At 44.1% G+C, this 17985-nt stretch overlaps 1 protein-coding gene across 6 annotated transcripts in view; it reads right to left on the bottom strand.

Moving 5' to 3' along the window:
* The window catches only part of PASK (PAS domain containing serine/threonine kinase), a 266283-nt gene that overhangs the window by 237477 nt on the left and 10821 nt on the right, over nucleotides 1-17985 (bottom strand). The window contains exon 1 of one of the 6 annotated variants that reach the window (XM_029615603.1): nucleotides 14881-15158. The exons of 4 other annotated variants lie outside the window; for them this stretch is intronic. The gene's annotated coding sequence lies outside the window, so the exon portion shown is untranslated. Of the gene's footprint in view, nucleotides 1-14880; nucleotides 15159-17985 lie in introns of those variants that run through there. One more of the 6 variants, XM_029615602.1, reaches the window with a different exon arrangement.

Raw genomic sequence — 17985 nt, 5'->3', positions numbered from 1 at the left:
ACAAGTGCTTGCAACTCACTAACCCTTCTTGCAGATGTGATGGCTATTAAGAATATTGTCTTCCATGTGAGAAATTTAACATCACAGGAATCCATGGGTTCAAAAGGAGAACACATGGGGCAGATCGTCACGACCAACTCCGATATAACGCGACAATTTCTCCAATTCTATCAGAAGTTGTATTCGGCTGAATCCCACATTCAGACTGCAGATATCTGTCAATATCTTCGTGCCCTCCCTATCCCCCGACTTAATAAGGAAATGCACGATAGGCTGAATGCGGAAATCACGACACCCGAGATCCTCGAAGTTATTAAAACTCTAAAGGTGGGCAAGGCCCCGGGACCCGACGGTCTAACCGCAAAATTCTACAAATCCTTTAGGCATGATTTGGCACCACACCTACAGAGCTGTCATCAGACTTCCGAACCGTAACACAAGCTTTAATATTATCAAATCTGGATTATTGTAATGCACTATACATTGGACTCCCACTATCATCTTTACGCCCACTTCAGCTTATTCAGAATGCTACTGCTAGACTGATTTTCAACCTTCCTAAAAGAGAACATATCTCCCCAGTACTCCAACATTTACACTGGCTTCCCATTACTCACCGCATAAAATACAAAATCTTAACCACTATCCACAACCTACTTTATAACCCTAATTCTATATGGCTCTGCTCTATGCTACACATATATAAACCAACAAGACAGCTCCGTTCCACAGACAAATGTTTACTGGAAATTCCATCAGTCAGATCTACTAGCTTAGCCCTAACAAGAAACAGAGCTTTCTCAGTTTTTGGTCCTTCCTTGTGGAACTCTATACCAGACAGTATCCGAATGACATCTAATCGAAATGAATTCAAAAAGATGGTTAAAACCTTTCTATTTAATGAAGCATACAATCTCAGTACCACCATTTAAATGTTTACTCTGAATTACCCATATCTGCTTGATACTTGTAAAGAAAGAACTATTTTGTTTTATTGTGTCTTATGTTCAAATTGTTTTTATTGTGTATGTAAATTGTAAACCGCCTAGACGGACACGTAAGTGACCCCATGTGCGGTATATAAAAAACTTTTAAATAAAAAAAAAAAAATAAAAAAAATTTTAATTATTTAAGAGGGGGGGGGGAAGTTAAATCCAGACTCCAACACTGCGGGCATTACTATTATAGCTAAGCCTGGCAGGGATCCTGCGCTGTGCGCTTCCTATCGGCCAATTTCGCTAATTAATTTGGATCTAAAAATCTTGGCTAAGATCTTGGCCGATAGGATTAATAGCTTTATTATGACCATTATTCACCCTGACCAGGCTGGTTTCATACCAGGCCGCATGGCTAGCGACAATGTCCGCAAAATTATTAATATTATCTGGGGGGCCATGCAACGTCAGGATGACCATCTTTTACTGGCCATAGACGCGGAGAAGGCCTTCGACATGGTCCACTGGCCCTTCCTGTTTCAAACATTGCAGGCGATGGAGTTTGGTTCCTCTTTTCATAACTGGATCCAAGCACTCTATCACAACCCTTTAGCGTGCCTAAAAATTAACGGTAGATACACCGTCCCCTTCCCAGTTCAGCGGGGTACCAGACAGGGCTGCCCTTTGTCGCCTTTACTTTTTGCCATTTTTCTCGAACCTCTGGCCATCTCTATCCGAAACAATAACAGGATACGGGGCTTCCCCGCACACACTTGTGAGCCCAAACTGTCCCTTTTTGCTGATGACATGCTCTTCACAGTTGGCAGTCCTGTGGAGTCCCTCCCGGTGCTTGAGTCGGAACTGGCCCACTTTAGTGCCCTTTCGGGTTTCAAAATAAACTGGGATAAGTCCGAGATTTTGAATATTACCTGCTCACCCGACATTGTAGGTAAACTACAAAAAGATCATGCATTTCGTTGGGCGACCACCAAACTTAAATATCTTGGGGTGTACTTGAGTAATAATATAAGTGACCTGTTCCAGCATAACTATGTCCCTTTACTTAAGAAAATGGATTTGGACCTGGAGAAGTGGGGCTCCCTACCGCTTACGTGGCTTGGCCGCTTAGCTACCATCAAGATGAACTTGTTACCTAGGCTCCTTTACCTTTTTCAGACATTACCAACTCCAATTAATCGTGTCACGTTACTTCAGTGGCAACGAAAGCTGCTTCGCTTCTTATGGCGACATCGTCCACCCCGAGTGGCTCAAACTATTCTTTACCAGCCCAAACTGGCGGGAGGATTGGGACTCCCCAATTTGACTTGGTACTACGTGGCTGCTCAGCTTCGGCCCGTTATCGACTGGCACTGCTCGGCCGCCACGAAGCCATGGGTAACCCTGGAGCAGGACTGGATTGCACCGACACCTTTGGCCTCACTCCTTTGGCAACCTGACGTCACGTGGAGACCTCACCTCCAGCTTACACCTTGCACCAGGCACACCTACAACGTGTGGAAGCAGTGGAGACATCGGCTGGTGGGACGGTATGAATACTTTCCACTTACTTATTTATTCCACAACGTCAAGTTCCCGGCTGGACTTCCACAAAAAGCCTATGAACTTTGGAAAGCTGGAGGCGTCTCCTGTTTCTACCACGTTATGCAGCAGGGTCAACCACTATCCTTCTCCACGCTTCGCGACTCACACCAACTACCGGTAACGGAATTTCTTCCCTACATGCAGCTCCGTCACTTCCTATTATCCGTTCGATCCAGGGGACTTATGGCTCCTTCACGCTCACTATTTGAGGGATACTGTGTCTCGTCCAAAGCTGTAGGAGGCCTTATTTCCAAAATTTATCAACAGCTATTAACCTGCCCTTTTAGTAAGCATGCACATATGAAGGCTTGGGAAGCTGATCTTCAGAAATCTCTCTCTGAAGAGGACTGGATTTCTATATTCTCCAAACTATCTCGTGGTAACGTATCCACTCGGATCACAGAAGCCAATTACAAGATCCTATATAGGTGGCATTTAACACCGTCTCGGCTACATCGTTGTTACCCCACGGTGGACCGCCATTGCTGGCGGAATTGTCACCAGGAAGGAACATTTCTTCATATGTGGTGGCATTGTGTGTTTATTAGCCCTCTTTGGTCCTATGTCTCCAAGCTTTTGTCTGACCTGCTTCGAACTCCTTGCTTGCTTACCATGGAGCAGGCGTTGCTATTTTCACCCTGTGAATCTCTAGTTCCATCGGCTCAAACTCTAGTGTAGCAAGTCTGCACAGCGACTAAAATGGAGATAGCCTATCGCTGGAAGAGGCCTCAACCACCTACTCCTGATGAGCTGTTGAAACGCTTGGATGGTGTCTGTCTTCTTTATCGACTCACGGCACTGAAATATCAACGTCTATCTAAATTTACCCAAATCTGGGAACCATACATTTCATGGAGATCTTTAACCTTCACGAATTTCTAAAGACATATCCTGCTATATTTTCTACATATTCGCTATACTTTTATAACCTACCACTCACCTACAGTGCGTGCAGACCTAGTGCTGTTGTAGTTTGGAGCGATGCATTCCTGACCTTGACTGTTTGGACTTTAATCGGCATGATGGGGGGAGGGGGGTAGGGGATACTTGTACAATACTTGCTGTTTTTGCATTATGCTGTTTTCTTGACTTTGACTCATGTTACCGATGATTGTTGTGTTTTACTGGTTATTGTACCTGTTTTTTGCGTATCACAGCAATAAAAATCATAAATTTAAAAAAAAAAAAAAAAAAGGAGAACACATGAGCCTTGTTAAGACCACATTAAGGTCCCATTGTGTGGCCGGTAGTCGGTGTGGAGGTTTAAGTTGAATTAAACCTCTCATAAATCTACTAACTAGGGGTTGTACTGATATGGTGCATCCCCAACAGTATCATGATAAGCTGAGATTGCACTTAAATGTACTCTTACCGATGAGGTCTGAAGACCCGAGTCTGAGAGATGCCATAGATAGTCTAATAGAGATGATGTAGTACAGGAAAAAGGGTTAATACTATTTTGTGTGCACCACGTGGTAAACCTTTTCCATTTAGCATGATAGTTCTTTCGTGTGGAGGGTTTACGTGAAGCTATAAGCACTTAAGAACATAAGAACATAAGTTGAAAGATTAAACGGTTGTAGAATCAAGCTTTCAACATCCATGCTGTGAGGGATAGGGATTGAAGGTTGGGATGGCGCAACCTGCCCTGATCCTGATTTATGAGAGTGGGTGCTATACCCAGGTGAACTGGGTCTCTGATCGAGAGGTCTAGAAGTATGGGAAACCATATTTGTCGAGACCAACATGGGGCTATGAGTATCATGGACTCTTTGTCCTGTTGTAGCTTCACTAGAGTTTTGGTTATTAGTGGTATCGGGGGATACGCGTATAGAAGGCCTGAGTTCCAGTGGCGAGCAAAGGCATCCCTGGGTAAGCGGTGTGTCTGCTTGAACAGGGAGCAATAATTGTCCACTTTGTAATTCACTTGTGATGCAAAGAGGTCCACTGTTGGTTGGCCCCAACTTTGAAAAATCTTGGTCACCACTTCTGGATCCAGAGACCACTCGTGAGGTTGGAATTGACGACTGAGGCGATCCGCCACTACATTGTGAATTCCTGCTAGATAAGTGGCCTGTAAAAGCATTGAATGTGCTAGGGCCCAGTCCCAAAGCTGAGCTGCCTCTTGACAAAAGGAGATACGAGCCCTTACCTCCCTGTTTGTTGATGTACCACATGGCTACTGTGTTGTCTGTTTGTATCAGAACAGTCTTGTGGGAAAGGCAGTCCTTGAATGCATGCAGCCCATAAAGTATAGCTCAAAGCTCTAGGAAGTTTATCTGAAATGTGGCTTTGAGTTTTGTCCAAGTACCTTGAGTCTGCAGATGACCAATGTGTGCTCCCCACCCTAAGGTGGATGCATCTGTAGTTAAGGTCACTTGTGAAATTGGTTGTTGGAAAGGTAGACCCTTGAGCAAGCTGTTCATGGTTGTCCACCATAGGAGCGAGAATTTTAGTTTCTGCGTGACTTGAATTGGATAAGAAAGCGGCTGGATGGCTTGTATCCATTGTGTGAATCTTATGGCTAATCTGGTCATAGGAGTGACGTGAACTGTGGAGGCCATGTGACCCAGTGAAGTGAGACATTGATGAGCTGTTATTTGTGTGCATGCACGTAGAGAGCCTGCTAACGAAGCTAGTGCCTGTGCACGGTCTTTTGGAATGAAAGTTTTGCTGTTATGGTGTTTAATTCTGCTCCGATGAATTGTAACATGTGAGATGGTGTGAAATGGGGATTTCTGGTAGTTGATGAGGAATCCCAAGGAATGGAGTAGAGTTATTGCGAGCTTGAGAGAGTTGAGAGCTCCTTGTTTTGTTTGGCTTCTGATGAGCCAATCTTCTAGGTAAGGAAACACGTGTACGCCTTGCTTGTGTAGATGAGCAACTGCCACTGCTAGACATTTTGTGAACACCCGAGGTGCTGAGGCAAGGCCGAATGGTAGCACTTTGTACTGGAAATGTTGATTTCCTACTAGGAATCATAGATATTTGCGATGAGGAGGGAATATTGGAATGTGAGCGTAAGCATCTTGTAGATCCAGAGAACAGAGCCAGTCTCCTTTTTGAAGTAGAGGTAACATGGTGCCCAGAGAAACCATCCTGATTTTTTCTTTTTTCAGGAATTTGTCGAAATTTCTGAGGTCTAGGATGGGACGTAGGCCTCCTGTTTTCTTTGGAATGAGGAAATAACGGGAGTAGAATCCTCTGCCCTGCTGAGGCCGGGGAACAGGTTCCACGGCCCTGGCTCTCAGAAGGGTGGATAATTCTGTTTGTAAGAGTATGGATTGGTTGTTTACTGTCCAAAACGAGATGGGTGGAGTGTCATTTGGTACAGTGAGAAAAAGTCCAAGTGGTACCCCTGAGATGTAATGGAGAGTACCCATTGGTCTGTGGTAATGTGAGACCAATTGTGTTGGAAGAAAGCAATCCAACCTCCTACTGGCAAACTTGGGGTCAGATTGGTAGACAGGCTGCTGCTCTCTGGTAGTGTCTCAAAACCCTGATGTTGCTCCTGTTTGAGGAGGGGGTTGAGTTCTAGGTTGTCTTGATCGACGAGACTGTGTTCACTGAGTTGGTCTGGATGAGCGTCCCCAGGCAGGAGGTGGATAATAATGCCTACAATATGTACATTTGGATTCTTTTCTCGGGAGTCTTCTGGATGGTATTTGAGACGCTTGAGGAACTGAAGAAAGTTGTTTTAGGGTTTCTGAATGTTCCTTTAGGAGGGAAACCGCTTCCTTCACCTTGTCTCCGAAGAGGTTGTCCCCGGCACAAGGGAGGTCAGCCAATTTCTCTTGAATTTCAGGTCTCAAATCTGAGGCCTTGAGCCAGGCCCATCTTCAAGCACTTATCCCAGTGGCTGATAGTTTTGAAATGGCATCAAGACTATCATATGCTGCATGAACCTCGTGTTTGCCCACTTCCAGACCTTTATGAATTATGTCCGAGAAAGATTCCTGAAATTGCTGGGGAAGAGTTTCAGAGAGTTCTTGTATTTGCTTCCATAAGTTACGCTGGTATTGCATCATATATAATTGGTAGGACGCAATCCTGGAAACTAACATGGATCCCTGAAAAATCTTTCTACCTATGTTGTCAAGGAATCTTCTCTTCCTGGTGGGAGTTAAGGAATGAGTTTTTAGCCTTTTTTACTTCTTTTGTGCTGACTCAACTACCACTGACTGGTGAGGTAGTTGAGTCTTCTGGAATGTGTTGAACCAGGTATGTGGTATCAGTCCTCTTGATGACTGGAGGTATGGCGCATGGATGTTCCTATAGCCTGTGAAGTAAATCTACGAGAACTTCGTGGACTGGTATTGCTAATACCTCCTTAGGTGGGTCTACGAATTGCAAAACTTCTAATGTTTTTTGTCTGACGTCCTGTTCTGACTGTAGCTGAAAGGGAATGGTGTCTGCCATATCCCTAATGAAGGTAGAGAAGGATAAATCCTCCGGAGGGGATTTTCTTCGTTCTTCTGGAGGAGATGTTTCCGATAGGACCTCTTCTGAAGAGGTGTCGGTGTCACTTTCCTTCCATGTATCTGGTGTGTATGGTCTAGACATTGTATGCCCCGATAGCATCCATGGAAACAACGGAGACATTGGCAGAACGGGACATGGAACCCCCGATGGACCTGGAATGGGCTCAGGAAATCTGTGATTCTTCGAAAGTGTCTTGTCCTCTCAGTGGCAATGGTACTTCCTGAGGTTTTACAGGGATTGCGCCGATGAGCATATCTAATTTTGCCAAAATTGGTGCAAAAAAAAAAAAGATAAATCCGGCATCGGCGGTATCTCCGGAGGAACCGGTAGTGGCATCGGAATCGGCAGAATCTGTGAGGATATTGGAAGTGGCATCGAAGGTGTCTCCGATGGAACTGGGAAAGGTACCGGCATGTATGGAATCGATGGAGACAGTAGTGGCGATGGCGCTGGCCTCGAAGGTAGAGTCTGTGCCGGCACAGAGGAGCGCATTCCTGACTGCCTGGTGGATATAGCCGTCCAGTTCCGCCCACATAGCTGGTGAGACCAGAGCAGCTATGGGGGGGAAGGCAGTGATGGCGATTCCGGTACCTCCGCAGGGCCCTGGGGAGGTACGGTTCCCAGCACTGGTATCGGTGGGGATCGCTGTGGAGTGGAAGGCCTCGAAGCGTCGTCCCTCCGAAGTTTCTTAGACGCTGATCCAGGATCCTTCGATGGACCGCCGGTTGTCGGGTCGGTCTCAGGATCGTGAGGCCGCCGATGACGATGTCTCTGTTTGAGTTCAATGCCGGACATCGATTTTATCGAGGAAACTGAAGGGGATGGTGATGACCTATCCCCCGCTTCATGCGGTCTTCGCTTCTTAAGGACGACCTTACGGATTGCTCCAGCCGGAGACAACTGCGTGGACGTCGATGTTGAGGGGATTAACTGCAGATGGAACAGGTGTTCCATTTTCTCCATCCGGAGTCTTCTGGGCACATTTCGGGCAGGATAGGACGTCGTGTTTGTCACCGAGAGAGCACACACTCTAAGTGTGGGTCCGTGATGGACATCGTACGACAACAACCCGGGCATTTCTTGAATCCCGTAGCCATTATTAAGTCGGACAGCCGTCGACGACTTTAGGCTAAACAACACGGTACGGAACAGACGGCAAAAAGAGAAAAACTTACCGCGATGTAAAGAAATGGGAGACCCCTGCAGTGTTTAAGTTTTTCGGTTCTTTTGAGAACTTTTTTGTATATGGTGAAAGTCACCACACAGGACTCCAATTTAACCGCAAGGCTAATGGCTCCGCAGAAAAAAGAAGACTGAAGGGAGACCCCTGTGGATGAGAATATCATGGCATGCTCAGTGGGCACACAGTGCCAGTCAAAAAGGTTTCTAGAAACTTTGACAGAAGTTTTTCCGTATAGGGCTCCATTACTGATGTCACCCATATGTGAGGACTAGCATCCTGCTTGTCCTGGGATAAACCTGGTTTATGTTTGTTAACAACTAGTAATTCCACTTGGTTATTCCTGATTTTAGGCAGTATTGATTTATCTAGGAAAGGGGGAAGGAGACAGGTAATTGACAGTTAAGCTGCATCTATTGGTTTGTATGTTTGTGTGTTGTTTTTGAGTTTTAATTGATATTTTATGATGTTTTGTAATTTTATGTTTTTATTTTTGTACATCGTTTTGGGAGATAATTTTCTATCTGTAAAGCGATTAATAAACGCCAATAAACATCAAGCCAACTCTTGGGATGATGGTCATATACCATCATCCCATATACGCTACAAGCTATTAAGGTCTGTGCCCCCATACATCCTTGTCATTAAAAGGGAAATATTGAGACCTAGCATAACCAAATTGCAAATCATGTTATTTTTTTATATCTTTTTATTTCTGCAACAAACAGCATCATGAAACAACTGAGAAACCGCTTCCATAAATATCGATATTTAAAAGACTCAAATAGTAATGTTATATCAATGAGTCAAAATAAAATGGCATAAAATTCTTGGCTCAATCATGTAATAATGCTCAGTGATAGGACCAAAATGTACCTCAAATACACTCATACAGCCTATCAGAGCCCTTAGAAAAGGGCCATCAACAATTTAAAAAAAGAAGAAGATGTGTACACCATCTGCCAACCATCAGTGTCCGTTTCCAGTTTTTGGCTATTGTAAATCCAGCCACTAATAACATTTGCGAGATCAATTTCTTCATTTTGTCCAACATTTGAAGCTGATTTTATAATCCCAATAAAACCAGCTCAGGAGTATTCAAAACCTACTATTTTATACATTTCAGGAAAAACAGACGAAAAGGTTGAACGTAGGAGCAAATCCACCAAACATGTATGAGACCCTCTATCACCACATTTTCTCCAGTATAAAGGATTAGATGTCTGATTAAAATAATGAAACAGGGGATATCTATATGTCCATTGAAATAATCTCAAATCAGTTATTTTATGAAACAAAAACTTGGTAATGATCAAGCTTTAACAATTCCCAATTCCATTCATGCATCAGATTTACAAAAAGTCAAACCACAACTCCAATAATCTTTTGTATAAGGCTGAAATTACTTTCCTTTTTGGATCTTTTTTTACATAAAATTATTTCAAGCATGTTCAGCTGCCTAGTTACCCATCCCTGGATTTCAATTTACAAAGAAAAATTGTTAGATTAACATACATTAAGAGACTAGTCTCTGAAATTGTATATTATTGTATCAAGTTATCAAAAGGGTATTATAGACGCTGATGGCCATAGTCTCCCAGTTTTCCCAATTGTAGCAACTCCCCCCCCCTTCCCGGTTTGGCCACCAGAGCCATCCAAACCCCACAGTACCTCCTGCCTGAACACTATTTAGCTCAGCCATTTTAGGACACAGAGGATCAGTTTGAGGAAGCCTTTGAACAGTAAGTGTTTAAGTGTCACACTCTGGTAAGGCCTCCCAGCTTCACCCAAATGGAGCTTCATTTAGAAGAGAGATAGCTCATCATGCATCTTCTGCCAGAGGGTCCTTCTTCTACTAATTTACAGAGAGAGATTTTTACACCTGATACCCTTTTGGGACGAAAGGGCTCTCACCACAAGACCAAAGACCTGTGAGCCTATCTTAAACCCTAGGTGGGCAAGCACCAGTGATGGATCCTGCTGCGGGAGTCAGTGAAATCCAGATGTAGTATCCAATTTAACTTAAGTATTTTTTGGACTTGAACAGTGTGGGGAGATTTTTAGATCCCCCCTCCCCACTGGGATTGCAGTGCTAGTCTGATCCCATTTGACTTTTCCTGATGAGAAGTCTCCCCAGAAACCACAAGCAAGAATGGAAGATAAAGATCAGGAGACCCCAACTGGATCTCCATATTATGGGACCAGGACGGGCTGGGTGTCCAAGGAGAAAATGACCTAAGGAAGGATTGTAGCTGTGAATCTGGGGGCCCCTCCACTAGGATTCCCAGATAACCACTGGGTGAGCTTTTCACATTAAATATCAGATGCCTGAATATAAGGATACCTCCCTACGTAGAACTACCCTTGTACCAGCATGTCAGATCTAACAAATATTGACTAATGGACTTTAATTTATGATTACCAAAGCAGTAAAATTTACTTTAATACCTAGATCCTTGTCCTGTCTAATTCATTACAGTCTCTCACCTAATTAAATGCATCTACATTTAACACACACACACACACACACACACACTGGGAGCAGCACAACATTGTCTGGGCCACAAGCAAGAGCTTACCCCCATAAAAAGAATCCCCCACCCCCACCCCACGAATTAAGAGTCAAGCATGGGATGGAATTTGGTAGCTGAAGCAGCCCCTAAAGAGAAACAAATTAGTTTGTGTGCCCTTGGGGTTAAAACCCCACTAAGAGTTACAGAATTTATGAAAAATGAAGGTACAGGTATTAGAAATATAGAAACACGACAGCAGAAGAGAATTATACAGCCTATCTAGTCTGCCAATCCATACCAACTTTTCAGTTTTATAATCCCTACCCTTCGCACTTATCCCATGCTTTCTTGATTTCCAATACTGTCCTTGTCTCTACTCCTCCATGGGAAAGCTGTTTCATGCATCTACTACCCTCTGTAAAGAATGGATGGATTATGCCAAATAAAGGAAAAAAAAAAAAAAAAGAGGGCTAACTGTTCACCCAAACCTTTGCTCACCTGGCACTAAACTGATAATGTATGGACAATGACAGAACTACTTCTACACAGGTACCTAATGTGAGGATGAGATAGATCAAAAATGAACAACTGTGCCTGTTTCCTGCCTATAGAAAAGGCATTCTCAATAGAGAACCACCTGCTGGGAGAAGGGTCTAACCCTTATTTCCACAGAGACTAATCTAGAAGCCTAGTTGTATAATTGAAGATTAGGAAAGACTATTTTGTTATAAGTGGGAAGGCTTACAATTCCATATAAAGACCCGTATGAATTATTCAAACGTTTATTACAAAACCAGTATAAAAACTATTACCCCCCGGGAATATTTCATGTCGTCCTATTTCTTTCATAACACTTCCTGTTTGCCATGCTTACCATTATTGGCCTTTAAGCCCTGGGGAGAGCGAGGCATACACCTAGTGGAGCATGTATGGGAAGGGGACCATATGGTCCCCTTTGTCTAGTTATGTGACCGTTATAAAGCTCCCACGCTCTGAATTCCTCGCCTAACAACAACTCTCCCATTTTCTATCCAATAAATGCATTAAACCCAGCTTATTAGCTGGCAAATCTCTTTTTGAGGGTTTTTGCTCTAGAGGGAGGGAAGTCGAAGGCCTCATCTCCAAAATCTAGTCTGCTGAACACAAGAAATGAAGGTAAAACCAAAAGCATATTCAGTCTTGGGAGCTGGATTTGGGAAACACCTACTCCAAGGAGGAATGGGATGTAGTCCTTTTAAGTGTTCACAAAGTCTCTTCCTTAATTATAGAGAATTGCTATAAGATGTTGTACAGTTTGTACTATACGCTATGCTGGAGGGTTTGTGGCATGGTGGGGTCTTTTCTGCATGTCTGGTGGGAATGCCCGATTATTAAACTATTCTGGGGATGGATAGACACTCTTCTCTCCACAGTGCTGCAGGTGGAGAGAAGAGTGTCTATAAAGTTGTAGGCGGCCACAGCACTGTTACATTTTCCTGGTGCAGGGCTAGACACTATTATGAGCCTGTTACTATAACAGGTTTGTGTAGCAGCCAGGATCGAAATCGCAGCACACTGGAGACAGAGTCAAGCCCAGACACTACGCAAGATGATCACTAGGGTAGACATGGTATGCACAATGAAAAAACTTAACGGCTGTTAAACGGAATAGTTTGAGAAAATTTCATTCTATATGGGACCCATTCTTTGAAACGGAGAGACTTTGTCTATTATTGAGTGGTAATTACCTACCTGTAGAGGCACTCCTGTCTGTTGTGGTTATCCCATTGCATGGATGAATGTAATATTAAGTGATATGGGTATGTAGCTTGTGTGTGTAATTGGGACTTGAGCTAAAGGAGGGGTGGGAGTGTTTTATTTTAACCTTATGATTATGTGTAAAAGGTTTTTGCTTCACATAGTTTCTCGATGGTGCATTATGTATTTTTATGTTGAAGCTAAAGAGATAATTATATTTTTTTTAAAAATCTATTCCCCAAATGTTACATATATCCTACCCAAAATACATATATTAATACATGTAATGACACATACAATACAAAAATTATACAGTACAAATTTGATCAAAATTTTAATAAATTTAGATTTTTATTAACCCCTATTACAATTTTTCTCTATACCCAAAGGCCCTTGTTTCACAAATGGCTTCATCAGAGGATGTAAAATAACTGGCAGGTACCCGCTCCTCAGGGGCCAGGGTGTGCATCGGGGACTCACTCTCCTAGCTTACCCCGCTCCTCGTACTGGCTCTGCACCTCCTGGGTTCTGCCCTACAAGGCCTCCCGCTCCTCGGGACCATTCCTGGAACACCCCTACTATCCGTGAGTTCTACAACAGGGCTTCCCCGCTCCTCGGTGTTGTGCCTGCGTCCTGCACAAGGCTACCTGCACCTCCCCGCTCTCGGGGCCGCGCCTACACGTTACTCAGGTGACTGCCAGAGCTTCCCCGCTCCTCGGGGTAGTGCTCCTGCTTTCTGTGACTGTCAACGCCTCCCTGCTCCTCTGGGTCACGCCTACATACTGTATCGCTTCGGGACTGTGCATACGTCACCAGTAGAGGCTTGCCTCGGGCTTCCCTGCTGTGGGTTGGCCTACGGCATTGCATCACCATCCTCTAAGCTGCGCAGCTCCTCCCCTTGGGATCGCCTCTCCGGAGTACCTCTTGCATGGCCAGTCTGGCGCTTCTCCCTTCGGGGTCCCTGCCCAGGTACTACCTCTAGCCTGCCTCTCTACTGGGATATTCTCCTGGCTCCTCAGGACCTCTCCATAACCTTCGCCCAGAGCTCCTCACTCTGTCTGACCTCGCCTCCCAACAGTGCGGACCTGTAGGGCTCCTCCCCACAGGTGGTAACAACTCGCACCTCGGGCCCACATACCCACAAACCATAACAGAAGCTAAGTAGAGAGTGCACTGTACAAATCAACTCCTTTTTTACCTTCCATCATGCCAAATGACAGAAAATCTTCAGTGATGTCAACTTTTCTTACCTCTGTGTATGTAAACCTGCTCCCCCCAAACCTACCCCACCCCGAATTAAAAGTACCCCCTCTTACAGTGGCTTAAATAGCAAAGTTAAGTTACATATTGTTCTCTACAGCCCTCTCCCCCCCATAACGTACAGCTAAACGCTGGCACGACACAGAAAAAGGGTGCTGGAACTGTTCGTTACCATTAACTCTGCCCAAACTCCTCCTTGCATAACTAATGTTATATTTGCATATTAGCACTCGCTGCACTATTTACTGCACACATTAGGGCTTTGATGAGCTATTGATAAAGTGACCCTGTTAGACTGTAAGCCCCCTGAAGATAGATTACATTTAGGTACTTTAAGAATTTCCCTACTTTTAAGTGCTGAAAGGCAGAATATAAATAATCTAAGATGAGGCTTTTCTGGGAATATGTAGTTTCAAAATTTAGCTTGTCTTTTATTGGAGGTCCAACTGAGAGAGGAAGAAGCACCCCATTAAGCCTGGCAGGGGAAGAGACAGTGGTGTGCAGTCTAACAAGGAGCATCCACTTGGGCCGAATGGGAGAGAAGAGGTAACTGTTACAGAGCAGAAATGGTTTTAAAATAGTAGTGACCAGCAGTGGAGGCCTTCTTGGTACTGCTTACTGCTGCTGTTCAACTGCATCTTGGTAAAAATTACTATAGTAGCCTGATTATAAAAAGGTGTCATCTTTATTTGAGACCAACATATATTCCAGTATGGTAATAGCTGAATTGCGTTCTATGCAGTTCTGTGAACACTAAATAGGAACAAAATCATACCAAGAGAAAGCTTCAGACAGAAACAACCTTTGGTACAATGCACATATTAAGAGCACTAGAATTACATTTGAGCTTCCTAACCAAAGTACCATGGCTTATGAATGAGGTTCATTCTGGTCATGACAGATACAACCAAACCCATCTGTAAGCAACAGCTCCAAGAGTACGACATCCATCGGCAATTTCCAGACAGCCCTGTCGACGCAACATATAATATGACAAGACCAATCTCGTCTACTTTGTGTTCCAACGGGCAGATACAATGCACACTCGCTGGCTTTTACCCTTGCTCTCCCCAGGCTCTTTCCAACGCCGATACTGTTTTTATCCCTTCCCACCTCCCCCTGGCAGACTTGTCCACGCACCCACCACCTGTGGGAGAAAGCCACAGCCCACCTGCTGCCAGGCGCAGAAAAGATTACCAGTATCCACGCAGTCAGATGATCATCTCCGATTCAAGCGGGCAGCTGGGCAGCCATCCGCAACGCTGTATCTCCCTCCGCTCGAATATAGCCAATCATGGAACGAGGGGGGCGGGGACTCTCCGCCTTCCCATCTCCCCCCCTAGGAAGAATGTGGCCATTCAGTGTCACGCGGGGTGGGGAGGCGCGTTCTGTTCCCTGTCCGTTGGAAGAACAGCTTCCCGCCCACACGGTTGAATGAGTGACTCAGGCTTGCTCCTTCACTGGGTGTCGTCCCCCCCATGCAGCCTCGCGCCCAGACTACCGAAAGGTTCCTCCCTCTCTCGCGTCACAGGCGGGCGCCGCCTGCATCACCCACGCTGTCGCTTTTCTTGTTCCCTGTCTAGGGCTGCTGCCCACCCCTAGTCTTACCAAATGCGCCATGCTGCCTCCGGCAGGAGTTTTATTTGCTGCACCCCTTTCCCCTCCTTTTCTTTCAGCACCTGCACTCAGCGGACATGCCGGAGGGTGTGATTAAGGAAGTTAGGGTAGATGGGTTTAAAAAAAAAAAGCTTTGTATAAATTCTTGGAGAGGTCAATAAACTGTTTATTAACCAATAGCCACGTCTTATTACTGCAAGATAGCATGGGATATATTTACTGTTTGCCAAGTATTTGTAACCTAGATTGGCACTGTTGGAAACAGGATAGTGGACTTAATGGACCTTCGTTCTGTCCCAGTATGGCAAGTTCTTAGATTCTTCCGCTTTGTCTGTAGCTGCTGCCCCCCTCCTTCCTTTTTGCCCTGTGCTATCATGCTGCATCTCCCTTTTTCTTACTCCCACAGGATGCTATCTACTATCTTCTCTCACTTCCATTCAGGGCAGGATTTAAGATCATGGTAATCATAAGCAGAGGACAGGAAAATTTTCCCCTAGAAATCACAAACACGGGGGGAACCTGTTTTTGAGTACCTTCAGAATTTGGCAACCTGGGCTGTGTTAAGCCCCCTGGGGATAGGGAAATATCTACAGTACCTGAATGTAATCCATGTTGAAGCACTGAAAAAAGTGTGAAAAGCAGAATATAAAATCTAAATACCTAAATCTGGCCCTTTTCCTATCACCTGCAATCTCCTCCTCCCTATCCTCTCTTCTTCCTTTTCACCCTATGCTATCATGCTGCATGAGGTCTCCCTACCACCCTTCATTTTATTCCCATATAATGTTGCCTTTCTCTCTCCCAGAGGAGTGTTAGCAGCGGGCAAAGGGAACCTATGCTCCAAGTGAAAAGATCAGTGGCCCGAGTCCCAGCCACAGCTAAAAGTTTTGGTTTTGTTTTTTTTCAATGCCTGGCTGCTTGTGTTCTTCTAGGTTCGTACTCCCTCGCGTCTGAACAGAGGAAGATGCCGTATCTGCTGGACCCCTTTAGTCCAGGGCCCACACAGGTGAACAGAGCAGGCTGCTGCTGCTGCCTGTACAGTTCAAGAGAGGAGTCTGCTGCTGTCTATGGGGCCGATCCAATATTATTTGCGGAAAGTTGGTGCTGCCTTTTTAAAACTTTTTTTCAATGCTCCAGGCAGGCATTAATAGCTGGAGACGCACATTTATTTTTTTGCATTTGGAGTAAATGAGTAATAGCCTCATTCACATGCATTTGCATGTGATGAGCGCTAACTCATTCACTCCGTGTCGGACGCGCATTAAACAGACGCTAATTCCCCTATTGCATTGGGGGTGGATTAGCGCCTATTTAACCTGCGAACAGCGGTTTAAACAGTGCGCTTGGCTGAGCGCACTGTATTGCATCGGCCCCTATAGGAGCAAAGATAGCAGGCTGCTGCTGCTGCTTACAAGGCCCAAGATTGGAGGCTGCTGCTTCCTGCACCCTGCAGTTCTTGGGAGTGAGAAAGTAAGCATGTGTGTGAGCATGCGAAAGAGTATGTGAATGTGTGAGACAGAGAGAGCACCTGTTTATGAGAGATGCTGCATGGGCCCAAGGAGGAGGTTGCTACCTTCACATTCCGTGGAGAGAGTGTGTGTTGGAAAGTGTATATGTGAGACAAAGGAAAAGGTTTGTGTCCCTCTCCACTATTCCAAAACAAAAGAGACTGGAAATCAAAAGTTCCCAGGTATGGAGAGCAGGGAATTTTTTTTATCCTAATTTGTTTTAATTATTGTGTGTATTGAAATATATTTTATTGTTTTTTGGGAAATTTTTAAAACTTTTAACAGTTTTAAATTATTGAATATTCTTTTTGTCAGCTGTTTTAAAATATTCCTTTTATGAGTATGGTTTTATTCTTACGATTTTATATATTGAAGTTTTAGGTGGAATTGTGTTGTGTAAGTTTTTCCATTGTTGCACTGTATGCAGATTCTGGCTTGTTGCAATTTCCAGTTGTTTTTGTCTGCACATTTCTATTTGTAGTTTATGGCCTCATTCTGTATTTGGTGAGGGTCTGTCTATGTTTTGTATGTGTGACCGAGGTGAGCTAGTGTGCAGTTTCTGCGTAGGGATCTATAGCAGCTCGACTTGTTCTGTTTTCATAATAGGAGGTTGTATTGGTGTTTTATGGCCTGGTGTAATATTTGATTAAATATATATCACAACATTTGGGCTATCCTACAGGTATTAGTCATACTTGATTAAATATACAATATATACCTGTGTTACTTTTCATAAATATTTATTTAATATTTGTAGTGTTGCCTTTTCATAGATAGGTTGTTACTTCTGTGTGCTGCCAGTTAGTACTGTTTTGGTATGGGAGGTTTACTATATTTTAATTGTAATTCATTTTTTCAGAAGATTGGTCATTTTGTTTCAGCATCAAATTAGCATAATTTTTAAAATGTCTACAATATTGTAACCCAAAGGGCAATATGTAATTGGCTGTGTCTGGGTTCTTCAGCCAACTATGAAAACACCTTACGAGATCAGTGAAGGGTGTGGGTGATTGATGTACTCATAATATTTCCATAACATTGGGGAAAAATGAGCAATGCACCCATAATGCACATGCATGTACACAATTAATAAAATGCATGCATCTATGCAGATTATGCTCTGTCATTAGTGTTTCAGGTTGATTCATGAG

The sequence above is a fragment of the Rhinatrema bivittatum genome, chromosome 9, assembly GCF_901001135.1.
Source record: "Rhinatrema bivittatum chromosome 9, aRhiBiv1.1, whole genome shotgun sequence".
Classification (NCBI taxonomy): domain Eukaryota; kingdom Metazoa; phylum Chordata; class Amphibia; order Gymnophiona; family Rhinatrematidae; genus Rhinatrema; species Rhinatrema bivittatum.
The sequence above is the reverse complement of the archived record's forward strand: the minus strand, read 5'-3'. Positions and strand labels throughout refer to the sequence as shown.